At 46.9% G+C, this 15314-nt stretch overlaps 1 protein-coding gene across 1 annotated transcript in view; it reads right to left on the reverse strand.

Moving 5' to 3' along the window:
• Ext2 (exostosin glycosyltransferase 2) overlaps positions 1 to 15314 on the reverse strand; it is a 128114-nt gene that overhangs the window by 20110 nt on the left and 92690 nt on the right. The gene's annotated exons all lie outside the window — the stretch shown is intronic.

Consider the following 15314-nt stretch of genomic DNA (forward strand, 5'->3'; position numbering starts at 1 on the left):
GCCTATGACTCCTCCTCAGTGGGAAGCCTGCCCATGCCCTCTTCTTTCTGGCTGGGTTGCTGGGATTTTACTGCTGACTTCTGAAGAGTCTTTGTATGTCTGTGATGTTTACTTCTTTGTTGAACATGTGGTTTACAAATATTTTCTCTAGTCCGTAGCTTGTCTTTTCATCTTCTTTACAATGTCTTTTAAGAAGTAAAATATTTTTATTTTGAAAAGGTCCAATTTGTCCTTTTATGAACTAATCTTTTGTTGTCAAACTCAGATCTCTTTACAAAATCCTAGAATCAGAACCCCTACCCCCACTCCCATCCTGAACCCAGTTTTGTGCTTTACATTTAAGTATGTGATTTGTTTCCAGCTAATTTTGTAGAGGGTGTAAAGTTTAATAAGCCTCTGCTTATGGAGGTGCCAACTTTCCAGAACTGTCTGTGAAAGACTCTGTCTCTTTCTGGAATTGCACATGTACCTTCTGTCAAAATCCAGCCTGTCCCAGGTGGGTCTTAGAGTGCCCCATACTTCAGGGAGAGGGTGCAAAATAAGGCATGTATGTTGTTGACATGAGGCTTGCAGGGGAAAGCGAGTAGCATATCCACTAGGAAGCGAGGGCTTGGGAAAGCGCTGAGTTACCAGGCTAGAAAGGGGGGAGGGGATTTGTGGGCTGGGGAGAGAGAAGCAGAGACATGAAGTTTTGAGGGTTTCCTTCTACAGGAGGAAAGTTTAACTGCAAAGTTAGCATGGACATCCCCCCTCTCATGGCCAGGCAAATACAGCTTGATTCCTCTCTGTCATTTGTTTACCAGCCAAAGGTAGAAGACCAACAGTCTACTGCACAGGGATTATGGAGACATTTTACTCCAACAGCTCTTTATAATTCTACTCCCAGGGTGTTAATTCAATGTCCAAACCTTAACTCCAGCCAGTCTGCATTTACCATAACTACTAAGAGCTGAGAGTCTGGGCAGAGAGAGGTTGAAAGAGGCACCGCAATAGGAGCGTCTGAAGGACCACCCTAACGCCAAGGTTTGTTTATCAAGCCTGGCATCTCTGCTGCATGAGTGGTCACTGGTTCACCTGTGAGCCCTCTAAGAGCCGAGTGTCAATGTGTGATTACGACCCCGCCCAAACCGTCACATCTTCAGCCCAACCCAAAGGCTAGTAGGGAACCAGGAAATACTACTTTTTAAAGGTTGCCAAGTCTTGATGTAAACCAGCCAGTAGACAGTAGCAAATACATAGCAACCATGATTAATGAGAACCCTAGGCACCATTTTCCAGGCAGCGAGAGCTAAATATGACCTGTGAAGTAAGCTGTAGGTATTAGGCAGGCGCACTCGCTCATCTTGCTTGCTAGAGATTCACCCCACAGTTGGGGCATCTTCAAGGACAGGGGCCACTTTGAGCCTCTCAGTGTTTCCTTCCTTCCTTCACATGGTGTTTGGGTGTGACAGGGATCACAAGCCTGCCTTAGATCCAGATCTCAGCAAGCTAGAGTTGTGTGCTCTGACAATGAATAGCACAGCCTCATGTTTGGGAAGCTCCCTGTAGCTTTCCTGGGAGCTCCAGACACTGGCCTCCCTTACGGGGATCTGGGCAGCTCAGGGCCTAGTGCTGTGGCTTTCACCTCCCCAGTCCCTGCACCACATCCTGCCCACTCACCAGAGTTTAGCATCTCTATCACTATCAAGGCAGACAGGAGGTCCTGGAAGGGAAGTCTCTCCCACCTGGGAACCACAGCCAGAGTCTGAAGCTCTGGAGTCCAGAAGTGCCAGAGTTTCCTGTGGTCAGTCTTAATGAGATATCAGGCAGATTTGGGACAGAAACCCTCAGACACATGAATATGCTCACTGCAGTATAACACTGCAGATAGCTCCCACTCAATGGGGAAGAGGGAATTTGTTCAAGCATCACACAGGTAATGCCTATTTAAAATGGCTTTCCCACACTGTGAGCACTAGCTGTTGAGGCCCAGGGCTGCCCAGGGAAGGGTCAGAGCTGCCTTGCCAGCCTTGCCCAGCATTCGTTAAGCTGCTTCCCTTATGAATGTGTGGAGAGGAGACACCTTGGATAGGGAGACCTGAAGTACAAGTGTGGCTCTTCTCCTTGGGACAGGGACAGCCCTCCAGTGTTCCATTAATGGTTATGTAAACACATTCTGAACTTTGCTTTCATTTACTCAGTGGGAAGACAGTGCCACTCCACTCTAATTCCCATCTGGGTGCTTTTCCAAATGATTGGCTGTTATTTCAATGTTCAGCATACATATTCCATTTCCTTCCCTTAATATTTGTTTGACTTCTTCTCCAGTGGGGCCTGGGTGCATCAGAAGGGCTCGGCAAGGTCAAGCCATGCCACTGCATCTCTCAGCACCTCCTTGGCTTCTGGCTTGCCTCTGGTTCTTCTTTCAGCAGTGCTCACAGCCCTGGCGGCACACAGGAGCTGTTTCCCCTCCTATCGCATGAGGCCTCCAGGTGTAAATCAATGCAAGCTGGGGATAAGACAGGGTAAACAGGTCTGCAGGCTGCACACCAGGAGCTGGAGATACTGTAGAAAGGACAGATTGTCCAAAACAACCACTCACTTCTGACTACTGTCTTCCCCATCTGCCTGGGGAAGTGAGGTCCCTCAGGTGGGACCACTGGGCCATTCTGTCTGTTGAAGACAAGTATGTTGACTCTTAGGGCATTCAAGAAAAGTTAACAATCAGAGATGACAGACAGATAATCAGAGAGGCAGGCAGATGTTCTTTTCAATAGTACTGATATTGTGTCCAGGCTCAGGAAAGGGAGCCATGATGGGCTCCTGTAACTGTCACCATCACAAGGAAGATTATAAGTGTTCTCCATCCAACTGATTGCTATTGGCCAGACCCCGAGAAAGCCCAGGAATGTGAGACAGCCAAGAGCCAAGGCCTGGAAATCACAGGTGCTTATCTCACCAAAGCCTGCGATATCTCCAGGACCCAGATTATTAACTACTGCCGTGTAGGCCTTGCTGTGTGAGTTCCTTGGGAAGGCCGAAGAGAAAAGTCCACTCACCTGAGTGTTCTAGCTGGTCTATTTGGTTAACAGACCAAACAAACCTTCTGTCCAGGCCATGCTGGGAGTTGTCTGGGGTTATAAACTGGAACATGAACACCTCACTAACAGCTGCAATGCTGAGAAGTCCCACCCACCCAGGCACCTCCTGCCACCACCACCACCACCTCCTGCATATTCTAATACACAAGACAATGGCAGCTAGAGCAGAGACTGGGGACTGCAATCTCAGGGGAGGGTCTTGTGGCCCCTACTCCTCCACAAGGAGTGTTATTATCCTCATCACTTCCAGACTGTTCTGTTTAACTTGTTGATATGAGCATGGGACAAGGTAGACACCACAGCCACTCGGTTTCTTGACGGTGACTGTCACATCCAGCTAGGAAGAAATGGGCCCTATTTCAGTTCCTTCAATGGGTTCCTCTGTATTTGTCTCAGCTATCTAAAAACTGAGTTTTACAGGGCCCTAGATAACTCAAAGGGTGAGCCTGCCCACAGCCCACAGTAGGACGTGCCATAAAGAAAAATCTTTTGATAGAGTCTCCTGGGTCTCCAACAAGCCTGGCTGGACACACCTGCAGGCTAGGACTGGGATTCCTAGGGAGGTAAGCAGTTGCTTTCAAAGCTGAAGGCAGAAGACCACACATCTGACAGAAGTAAGCCTCAGGCTCACTTGGCACTTGTGCCCAGATGCAGCATCTGTAGGACCTGCCTGGGCAGACTGACACTCTGGGTGGATCAACACCATGATAGAGAGATCTTACTTTAGTTTTTACATTATCACTTCACTTTTAAAGGTAGTGACAATGGAATCTAATTCTAGGGTGGACCATTTCCATCTGTAGTGGCGGAGAAAAAAAAAAAATGTGTAGAGGAAAAAAAACCAAACAGAATTTACTTAGAACTGTGGATTGTATCCTCTCTCCTGCTGTCCTCGAATGCACATATAGGTGGCTGTATTTTACTAATTTTGTTTAAAACATAAACCATATCTGATGAATTCAATTAGCCAAGTCCCCCATCACTCATTACTAAGTCCATGCTCTGGGCTCGCAGGTCCTGTTCTTCTCCTGGGCTCTTCCATCATATTCCAACACTCGCCCTCCAGACTTTCACCACCTGGGTCTCACTTGCTTTCCTGTCTCCTGTCTCTGTCACCACACATTTATCCTGGAACCAACTTCTTTTTGCACATACCTCCCAGGAGACTCGTCAATTAGCCTCAGAGTCTGTCCATCCTTCCCTCGGCTGACCCTCTACTGCCTCTAACCTAACATCTACTGTTAACAAGGCTGCCAAGCCCACCTCACAGCTCACTCTGGAGCCTTCCTCTGGACGACTCCTGCATTACGAGAACCTACTTGGAGAAGGTGCTAGGAGAAAAGAATGGGACAAGCCATGACGTTTTGCTGTCTTTCATCAGTTTTTGAACATATATATAGATACACTTGCCATTACCTTGGGCAGCTATGAAAAAATAATGTAAATAAGCTCTCACAATTTATTAGCACCCAAGAGGATTGAGCAGTCTCTGCCACCTATGGATGCAGAGCATGGATACCCATGCCTGACAGCACACAGCCACTCTGTTCCTTCCCACTCCCGCATGAAGCCCTAACTCTGTATTTATAGCCAACATCATTAGCCAAGAGCATTTCACCTCTCTCAGGTGAAAAATGTCCAACACTTAAGTGCCACTAATAATTTTTTATGGTTGGAAATGTGGATCAAAGTATGAAAGGAAAAATAAATCCACAGGTCTGCACACTCGGCCAAGTCTCCACGGCTCATTTTCAACCACATGTTTTAAACTGTCTCTTAGAGGCAGGGGAGGGGAGTAGGAATAAGTTGCTTTTTATTTCCCGTCTTTTTAGTGTCTGAAATAAAAGTTGACGGACTTGGGGGGTGGGGAGTCAAACATATACAGTGCTACTGTTCCCCCAGGAGTCACTCCCAAATGAGTATCAGGAACTGAATAGATACTTTCCTGGTAAAATACGTAAACAGATAAATAAATTATCCCAGGCTGAAAAGAATCTCCCATCTGGTAGCTCACTAGAGCTTGTCAAACAAGTCAGAAACACGCAGGGCCAGGGAGGATCATTCCTAGCTCCTGACTTCAGGGCTGGAGCGGGAAAGGAAAGTTTCCCAGGGCCCTTTGCCTTCCAAGAGGGAAAGTGACCGAGACAGGCAAACAGCCCGTGCTTTCTTCCAAGGAAATGATTACCTCTAGCACTGGACCCAAATGTCTGTGCACTCGGATCACAGGAGTGGAAGGAAAACTGGCCCCACCTCATGCCCCAGTCCTTACTCCTCTGTACCACAAAGTGTTACATGGTCAGTGTGCACTGACCGTCTTAAAGATGTAAACTGACCTCTCTGCAGCTCTCCAGGTCCTTGACAGCAAGGCATGGAGGGGGAGGGTGGTCTCTGAGGTCCCTTCGCATTCTCACTGTTCAGCTTCTTCTGAACAGAATTAGAAAAGCTGAAAGGGCACATGTCACGCAGAGATCTGAGCCTCTCACCTGATCAGCTGGGAGGCCAGGGCTGGTCACACCTGGTGTGAGGAGCCTCCTGTGTGTTTTATAGAACCTCCTTGTGCTAAGATTCAGCAAAGGGCAGACAGAGCACTGCAGGGCTCTACAAACTCCTTCTTGGAAAAGGACTGCAGAGTTTACACAAGGTTTCTAAGCTAATAGTCCAGGGAGACTGCCTCCATCACTCACCTTCTGTAACCCTTTCTTGGGTCTTTGGGACATGTGTGCTCTATGACCTGGCCTATAGTCTCTGTCCTATAACTCCTAGGCATGGTGTGAAGTTTCTTTTTCAATGGTCTGTCAGGCAAGCCTCCCAGCTCTCTGGCATGAGTTGCCTTAGAGTGTCCACTCACTTGTGAAACTAGTACAACTCTGGGGCCCGGGTCTGCATGTGATACCTGAGCAGAGGCACTGTCAGAACTGTGAACAAAGCAGGCCCTGGGCCACCTCAGTCTGCTCTGACTCTAATAGCATAACCTGGGTAGCCTCCCTTCAACATCCAGTTAGTGTGCTGCTGGTCCTTGCGTCACAGGATTGCTCCAGATGGTACTCTGTGTACACACACACATACACACGTGAAAAAAACTTTCAGAACACACTTGAAGCAGCAATCAAAGAGAAATTTCAACGCATATATCAGGGGGAATAAGTCAGTAGTAAGACCAATGAACTATTCTATCAAGCCAAAGACAAGAAAAAGAACAGCAATTCAAATTTACTAATGCAAAGTATGAAACCAGCCAGGCGGAGTGGTGGTTAGCACAGAACAAAACGTAAGAGGAAGCCCAACAAAGCCAGATCAATTCTCTGAGAGAATCATGCCATTAACAGGCCTAACAAGGAGTCTAAGCAGGCTCCAGAACACACCTGTGATGCAGCCCTCAGGAGGTGGAGGCTGCACCATCATGAGCCTGAGGCCAGCTTAGGCTTCAGCTTGAGACCCTCTGGTGTGGAAGACAGGAGAAAGAAAGAAATGGCAGTGTCAAGAACAACGGAGAAGCAGGATTCCCAACTCTAGAAGCTACTGTGCATTCACATAACCTATCAAAATAAACACAAGAGAGCTGACAAAGTCTGGCACTCCATCAGGGAAAGCAAGGCAGTGCGGAGGACATGAGTGAGACCTGGAAGGGGAGGAGGAGCCACCATCGTCAATGAGGCCTCTGCCCACGCTACAGAAGCAGGATCGAGCAAGGCACATCTTTATGCGGGCGGCTTCTTCTGTATATGTGCCTGTGTGGATGAACACACTCACTTTTCAGATGTTGCTTTCTGAGAGCCACTTGAACCCAGAAGCACCTCTATGGTGTGTTCAGCTTGTGTGACTTATAGACAAATGTATATAAATCGTAGAAAGCTACAACTCTCGCTGTGGCCTGCTGGGCCTCCTGGGTCTGTCCCTAAGTTTTGGAAATTGTCAGCTCTATTTCTTCAGATATTTTTACCCCACTTTTCTCCTTCTGAAACTCTAATGAATGGCACTTTTAAATACTTTGTGACTATCCCTCAGGTCTGATAGGTCCCCCAAGGCTCTACTCTTTTTCCATTTTGTTTGTTTTTTCAACCTACCCCTTCTGTTGCCCCTATTGAATAATTACTGGTGATTATTCTTGGGCCCAGTGGTTCTTTTCTGAACCTCCATTCTCCTATGAAGCCTGTACATCATTTAATTCAGGGCCATGTACCTTGAGTTCCATCGTTTCTACTTTGATCTTTCTTTGCTGTGGCTCCTTGTTTTCCCTTTGTTTCACCTGCACATGCCGCTCAGCAGAGCACTTTTGGCAATAACTGCTCTAAATGTTCCTAAAGAGCTTCATCCCCTGAGTGTTGACACCTCTCAACTATCTTTACTCATTAAAGTTGCAATTTTCCTGGGGGATAAAATAATTTTAGGAACATTCTCAGTATTTCATTTGTCTTAGTTTCTTTTTCCTGTTTCTGTGACAAAAGCAACTTAAGGGAGAAAGGATTCATCTGGCTTACAATTCCAGGTTACATCCATCATGGGAGGTCACAGTGGCAGGAGTGTGGACACATTACACCAACAGAAAGCAATGAATTAATACATGCAGACAAGGGGATCCCTGGAGCTTACTAGCCAGAAACCCACACGAATAACTGGGTTCTTGGTTTACCAGGAAACCCTATATACAAATAAGATGAGAATTTGTGAAGACGTGCAGCGTTGACCTCCATATCCATGTGTACCCACACACCCAAACATGCATGCCTGTGCGTGCGCACACACACACTCCTTTGATTTAACATTTTCTGTGAGTTATAATTGTCCATGAAGTTTCTTATCAGTTTTTATAAGGTTTTCTTAATAGTCTGCTAATGACTGACATCTGTACTCACAACTCTTCAAAGCTGGCTGTCTTTCATTCTCCTGCGTTATCTAATAACGCCGGAAAGCACAGTGTAAGGAGAGAAGGATTTACTTTGGGTTCACAGTTTCTGGGATTTCAAGCTATGGTTTTGTGACTCCATGAGCTGAGGTAAAATGTCATAGCCAGAGAAACAAAGGGTAGAGAAAGGCAGCCAGAGAAACAAAGGGTAGAGAAAGGCAGCAAGAGCACCTTGGGAACATGCCAAGTGACTGACTTCCTCTTCCTACGTTCCCCCTCCCAGCAAACAGGATCTCCAGCTAGGAACCAAGCGTCTATCTGCACTAGAGCCTGCAGGTCCTCTCCATAGTCAAACCATAATACTCTGTCCCAGGGCTCCAAAAGCTCATGGCCATCTCATAATACAAAAACTTATTTACTCCACCTCCAGGAGTCCCCAAAGTCTAAACAGTTCCAACACTGTTTAAAAGTTCAAAGTCTCCTCTGCGACTAGGGGCAAACTCTTAGCCATGAGCAGCTTGCTGCAAAGCAAACAGCGAGTTACAATGACACAGAATAAACATTCCCATCGCAGAAAGATGGGCAGCAGCATGGAAGGATGAAAGCAAGACGCAAAAGGGCGAACACTGTGTTCTGCAATCCCTCATCTGCTACCCTGGATATGTGGCAGCAGGGTATGCGCTACGGTCAGCTTCCCAACTCTACCCTTGCTGTCTGCAGCCTCCTGGGCCCTGTCCTGGGCAGTAAGTCCCACTTATTACCCATGGCTTTCCTAGGCAGATGTCCTGTGTCCCTGGTAACTTCAACACCCTTGAGTCTCCACTTACATTTCAGTATCATCCTCACAGCTACTTACGTTGCCCTATTAAGCAGCTGCCAGTTGGAATACCAAGCCTTCTGCACTTGGCCTCCCAAGCATTCCTTTGAAATGTTGGTTGGTGGAAGCCTCCCGACTCTTGCACTCTGCATCCCTGCAAGACCAGCATTGGGTGGACAACACAAGGAGGGTATAGTTGTTGAAGAGAGCTTGGCTTCTTAATGAGACTGATCTCTTCAACATGTACACCCTCCTTGTCTGCCAACGACAGATAGGCAGCTAATGGTTACTAGGGCAGTGGCATTTTCTTCAGTAGTGTAGTACTGGGAAGTTGCCCAGGGTACTGTAAGTGATCATAAATATATCCATTGGATCACCAAGATAGATGGAATGGAATGCTTACTTTGGTTTATCAGAGTCCCATCTAAGGTGGACAGATGTTTCTTGTCTCCCCAGGATTCTTCACACAACAGTGGCTCATTTCTCAACTCTTAGTTGTTTCACTGACCTATAAATCTAAAATTGAGTCAATGGCAGTATCTTGATTGTTGCGACTTTAGAGTAAGTTTCAGTCTAAATACTGCAACTTCGTTATTTTCTCAAAAGGGTTCTGTTTTTGCAAGGCTATTGTATTCCCATTCAAATTTTAGAACTCAGCTCCTGGCTCTAGAGCCTCAAAGGCAGGTGCCAGACTGGCTGTGGCTCAGCAGGTAAGAACACTTGTTCTGGAAGCATCAGGACCCCAAGTGTTTGGATCCCAAACACTTGCATAAAAACCACCACCACCACCACCACCACCACCAACACCACCACCACCACCACCACCAACACCACCACCACCACCACCACCACACTTGGCTGCACATGCCTGCAACCTTTGCACTGGGGACCAGAGTCAGGCAACCACTGATCTGTCACCACACTGCATTTTCTAGAATTTCATGTATATAAACTCATAAATAAACTGTTCTCCTCTTCATCTCATTTCATTTACCCAACATAAGTATTCTGAAAAACATCCACAGTGTTGCATGTATCTGCAGTTCATTCTTATTATTACTGAGGGCTAGGGGTATACTTCAGTGGAGGAGTGTTAGCCTGGCTTTGGGGTTGATCCAAGCACTGCAATGCCTCTCAGCTCTTCCCCCAACAAATGCTATTTACTGTTTAGTCAGTTCCTACTGCAGGATATACTACTGCTTGCTTCTCCATTGGACTGACTGGCAGACACTGGCTTTGTTTCCTTTCAGGTTCTGACTATACTGAATAAAGCTTCGATGAATATCAGTGTGTAAGCATTTATTACTCCACTTTAGATTCTGTGGGAAGAATGGTGGGGTGACATGGCAGGTGCTGCTATGGCTTGGGTATGGTCTGTCCCCTAATGGTTCACATGGTAGAGTCCTGGCCCTCAGTAGAGGTGATATGAGAACTTTAAGAGACAGGGCCTGGTGGGAGGTCCTGGGGTCAATGGGGCACAGTCATCAGAAGGAATTAAAGGGACTCTGGTGGGTCCCAGTGCTCTGTGGCGATGAGCTGTTTTAAGACCTGACCTCTGCACTGCTCTTTGACTTTCTGTTTTGACATGTGATCTCTTCTCTCGCACATGCTCCTCCTATTGCAGCGTCAATCATAAGATCCTTGCCAGAGGCAAGCCAATCTGGCACCCACCTTTGAGTCTCTAGAGCCAGGAGCTAAATCCTTGTAAGCCATTCAGGCAGCTTGGTGGCACGTACCTGTATTCCCCTCCCCTGGGAGGTGAAGGAAGGAGGACCGACAGTTAAGGGCATATTCTCTATCACATAGTGAGCTTGCGGCCAGCATGGGCTACATGAGATCACATTATCGAACAAAACAAACCAAGCAGCCAAACAAACAAAACAAAACCAAAACCTAAATAAATGAATAGTGTAAAGCCATTTGCCTCAGGTATTTTAGTGTGTGTGTGTGTGTGTGTGTGTGTGTGTGTGTGTGTGTAAAAACACACATATGTTTAACATTTCAAATTCTATTTTGTCACACCATTGCATCCAGATTATGACTCATCACGGAGCAGAAGCTAAAGGGTCTGTGCTTTATTGTGCGCATGCACTCTGGCAATGAGAATCAGTTATTCATCAAAAACATCACAGAGTAACTGCTGAGTTCAATGAACTGGACTAGGCATGGAGAGCATGTCAATGAACAAGATAGCTATGGTTCCCACCCTGGTGCTTACATTCTAGAAGAAAAACTGTGCACTAAACAGCAAAGCTCTGAGGTAATGACTTCCTAGTTTTTTAGAAGTGGTATTAAGTCACCTGAACCTCACCTAGAAAAAAAAAAAAAACAACCGAGGGCAGGGTTATCACTGTGACAAGCTGGAGACCTATGACAGGGTAGGCTCCTGGGAGGATATAGGGGTGATTATAGATTGGGGGGGCATGGAGACTGAAGAGGCCATCTTCTAGTCAGACAGGATTTCTAGTGGAGGGAGGGGAGCACCAACCCACCCACCAAACCTTCAACCTAAAGTTTACCCTGCCTATGAGATGTACAGAGATTAAGGGTACAACAGAGAGTGAGAGAATGTCCAACCAATGCCTGACCCAACCTGAGACCCACCCCATGAGAGACCAAACCCCTGACACTAGTAACGACTCTCTTCTATACTTGCTGAGTCTAGCATAGTTGTCCTCCGAGAGGCTCCACCCAGCAATGGACCGAACCAGATGCTGAGACTGACAGCCAAACATTAGGCTGAGCACAGGAAGCCTGTGGAAGAGTGGGTGGAAAGGATAGAAGAAACTGAAGGGGACAAGAACTCTACACGAAGACCAACAGAGTCAACCGGAGCCAGGAGGGCCATATGGAGGCTGTAAGCAACCAACCAAGGACCATGCATGGACTGGATCTAGGCTCCCTACACATACGTAGCCAATGGGCAGCTTAGTCCTCATGTGGGCCCCCCAGTAAGGGGAGCAGGGGCTGTCTCTGGCATGGACTCTATTGCCTGTTTTTTCATCCCTTCTCTCTGGTGGGGCTGCCTTACCTTTCCTCAGTGGAAGAGGATGCACTCAGTTCTGATGTGACTTGATGCACTGGGGTGGGTTGGTGAGGGTGTCTCCTCTTTTCTGAGGAATAGGGGAGGGAGGGAAGGTGGGTCCCAGAGGAGAGAAGGAGGGGTCTGCAATCAGGATGTAAAGTGAATAATTTTTTTAAAAAGGAAAATTAGCTGTAGGCTTTGGAGTGGAAGACAGGGCTTAGAAGCAGCAGTCTACATCTTCTGAATTCATATTCAGCTGGGCATCCTTACCAGAAAAATACTCTAACCTGAGGAACAGAACAGGCAAGTCTCTTAGGCCACAGGAGAGCCGCAGTAGGGCCTCAATGAAGACTGCAGCTAAAGAAAGGGTGGTGACACGGTCGTGGCTTCTGACAAATGCTTCCTGAGCTGTCTGTGTGGCAAGCACCAAGCAAGATTCTCCCTGGAAGGGGAACTGCCACTGCCACTGTATGGAGGAGTAAGCTATGACCCTGGTTTCATCTCAAGGTTGAAAGAGATCTTGCCTGTCTGGGCAACATCCTTAAATATTCACTTCATTTTTACCAAAACAAACAAACAACAACAAAAACCCTGAGCAAAGAGATACAATTTCAAACTGTTGTACCAATAAAGAGAGACTACTTCTCTTCTTCCCCTGGCTTGTCTAGAGCTTTTCTTTCTACAGAAGTAGGAAAATGGTGTCTTAGCTAGAGTTTCTACTGCTGAGATTAAATACATGACCAAAGGCAGGTTGCAGAGGAAACCATTTATTTCACTTTACAGCTTGTACTCTATCACCCAGGGGAGTAAGGGAAGGAACCTGGAGGCAGGAGCTCATCAGGAGGAGGCAACCGCTGGAGCACTGCTTACTGGCTTGCTCTTCATGGCTTGCTCAGCCTGCACATAGGACCAAGAGGCCGGGGATGGCACATCCCACAAATGATCTGGGCCTTTTCACATCAATCATTGATGAAGAAAATGCACCAAAGGCTAGCACACAGGCCGATCTAGTGGGACATTTTCTCAACGGGGGCTCCCTCTTCCAAAAATGACTCTAGCTTGTGTCAAGGTAACATAAATCCGGCCAGCACACATGACACAGCAAATGCCACTCATATCCTAGGTATAATGACCTAAGCCACTTCCTATGAATGAAAGTAAATCTATAAGATGAAAAACAAACAACAGGATCTGACAGACACTCCCCTGCGTCTCCCTGGCTGAACAACCTGACCGGGGTGTCACATGTTATTCCATGTTACAATGGCTTTTGCTCATACTTAAATGGGATTATATTTAAAAGCAACACAAAGTGAGGATAACATAGTTTTTAGTTTTTGGTAGTATATGTGTATGGCTTCCTCGTTCTTCCCCTTCCAATCAATCTCAAGTAAATCTGCAAAAATTATGGCTACACTGGATAAATTTTCTCTCTTTTCTTTCTCCCTCTCTCTCTTCTTTCTTTCTTTCTTTTTCTTTCTTTTGAAACAGGTTCTCACTGAGTGGCTCTGCCTGCCCCTAACTTGCTATGCAGATCAAGCTTGTCTCAAGCTGTGAGCTCCTCCTGCCTTTGCCTCCCTGCCTCTTCCCATACTGTCATGGCTGGCTTAATTTTTCATTTCTCAAGAACCCCCCCCCCCCCAATTCAATATATCTTGAGAAAACCAAAGAAAATGGTTCCTGTCCCCCAAAGGCAGTGTGACCATGGGATAAATCTCAGCACTGTCCTGTGTCAGCTGGAGCTGAGAGATTTGTGCACTCCACTGGGCTTTGTCAGATGTGGGCCTCTGCTGCCGCCAGCATGCATCTCACACACATCCTCCCTGACAGGCCTCATCAGCTCCCACTGCTGCGCGCCAGGCTTCAACTCTGGCACTTTCCCCTGGGGAGACCTTTCCTGCTCCATGCTTAACCCCTGAACTCAGCCTAATCCATCAGCTGCCCCAAAGCAGCAGTGACGCGACAGGCAACCAGTCTGTCCATGTAGAGCTCAGAGAGCAAGCCATCTGAGGGTGCCTTCCATGTGCTTGCCAATGCTGCCACATCTAGACTTACTCAAGCTTTTACTACTAGGGGGCCAGGTGGCCAAGGGGCAGAGGAATGCTATAGTTGGAAACACCCATTAGATTACTTAATGCTATAGACAGACTTCAGAAACTGTCCCCGGGGAATACTCCTCCATTGCTGGTGGGAGTGCAAACTTGTACAACCACTTTGGAAATCCATCTCGTGCTTTCTCAGAAAACTAGGAATAGTACTACTGCAAGACCCAGCTAATCCACTCCTGGGCATATACCAGAAAGATGCTCCACCATACAACAAGGACATTTGCTCAACTATGTTCATAGCAGCATTATTTATAACAGCCAGAATGTGGAAACAACCTAAATGTCCCTCAATTGTAGAATGGATAAAGAAACTAGTACATTTACACAATGGAATACTACTCAGCTATTAAAACAAGAAAATCTTGAAATTTCAGACAAATGGATGGAACTAGAAAAGATTATCCTGAGTGAGGTAACCCAGACCCAGAAAGACATGCATGGTTTATACTCACTTATAAGTGGATATTAGCCTAACATAGATGTCCTCTGAAAAACTCTACCCAGCGGGGGAACAGGACAGATGCTGGGACAGATGCAGCTGCCTCTGGGAGTGCTGAGAGTGGTATGGAAGAGTGGGGGAATAGAAGGACACAGAGGGTTCAGGAGCCCCACAAGGAGACCATCAAGACCAGCAATTCTGGACCCACGGGGGCCTGCACAAACTGTTGTTCCAAATAAGTACAGTGTATGCAATAAACCTAGACTCCCTGTTCAGATCTAGCCAATGGACAGCTCATTCTCCATGGTTGTAGGGGAAGCAGGGACTGCCTCTGACATGAACTCTGGTGCCCCCGATTTGATCACTTCCTCTTGGTGGGGAGGCCCTGCGGGCACACAGAGGAAGGGGATGCAGATTATCCTGATAAGACCTGATAGGCTGTGGTCATAGGTGGGGGAGGAGGTCCCCTTCTGTCAGAGGGAGGAAATAGGGAAGAAGAGGAAGAGTGGGAACCGGAAGATACAAGGCAGGGATAATATTCGGGATATAATCAGAATAAATTATAGTAAAATAAAAAAAGAAAGAAAAGAAAATACCTCCCGGGGTAGGGAGTTCCCTATAGGGCTGAGGGGCCTTGTGCCTTGGGATGCCAGCCTGGAGCAAGAGTGAGATCAAGGTGTGTCCAAATCCTGAAAATCTCTTCTTGAAACCAGGAGGCTCCCTGTTCTAGGCCTGCATGTGCCGCAGTTACCCTTACAACACCCAACTCTGGCACCCTTGAGGTGGTCATGTAGCCTGGAGGCTAGGTTATAGGTTAAACTTCCTCTGTCTTTACAAGGTCTTGTCCAGGAAGCACCTGGAATTCCTCTTCATGCAAATAAGGCATTCCCAGCACTTTGGCCCTGGCTAATGATGTATTCTCACCCCAAAGCCTGTACACACTCCCCAAAGGTTTATCTAGCCTTTGTTTCTCAATGAAGCTTACCTCCCGCAGAGTCTGTT

Source organism: Acomys russatus, chromosome 4 (genome assembly GCF_903995435.1).
Source record: "Acomys russatus chromosome 4, mAcoRus1.1, whole genome shotgun sequence".
Lineage (NCBI taxonomy): Eukaryota > Metazoa > Chordata > Mammalia > Rodentia > Muridae > Acomys > Acomys russatus.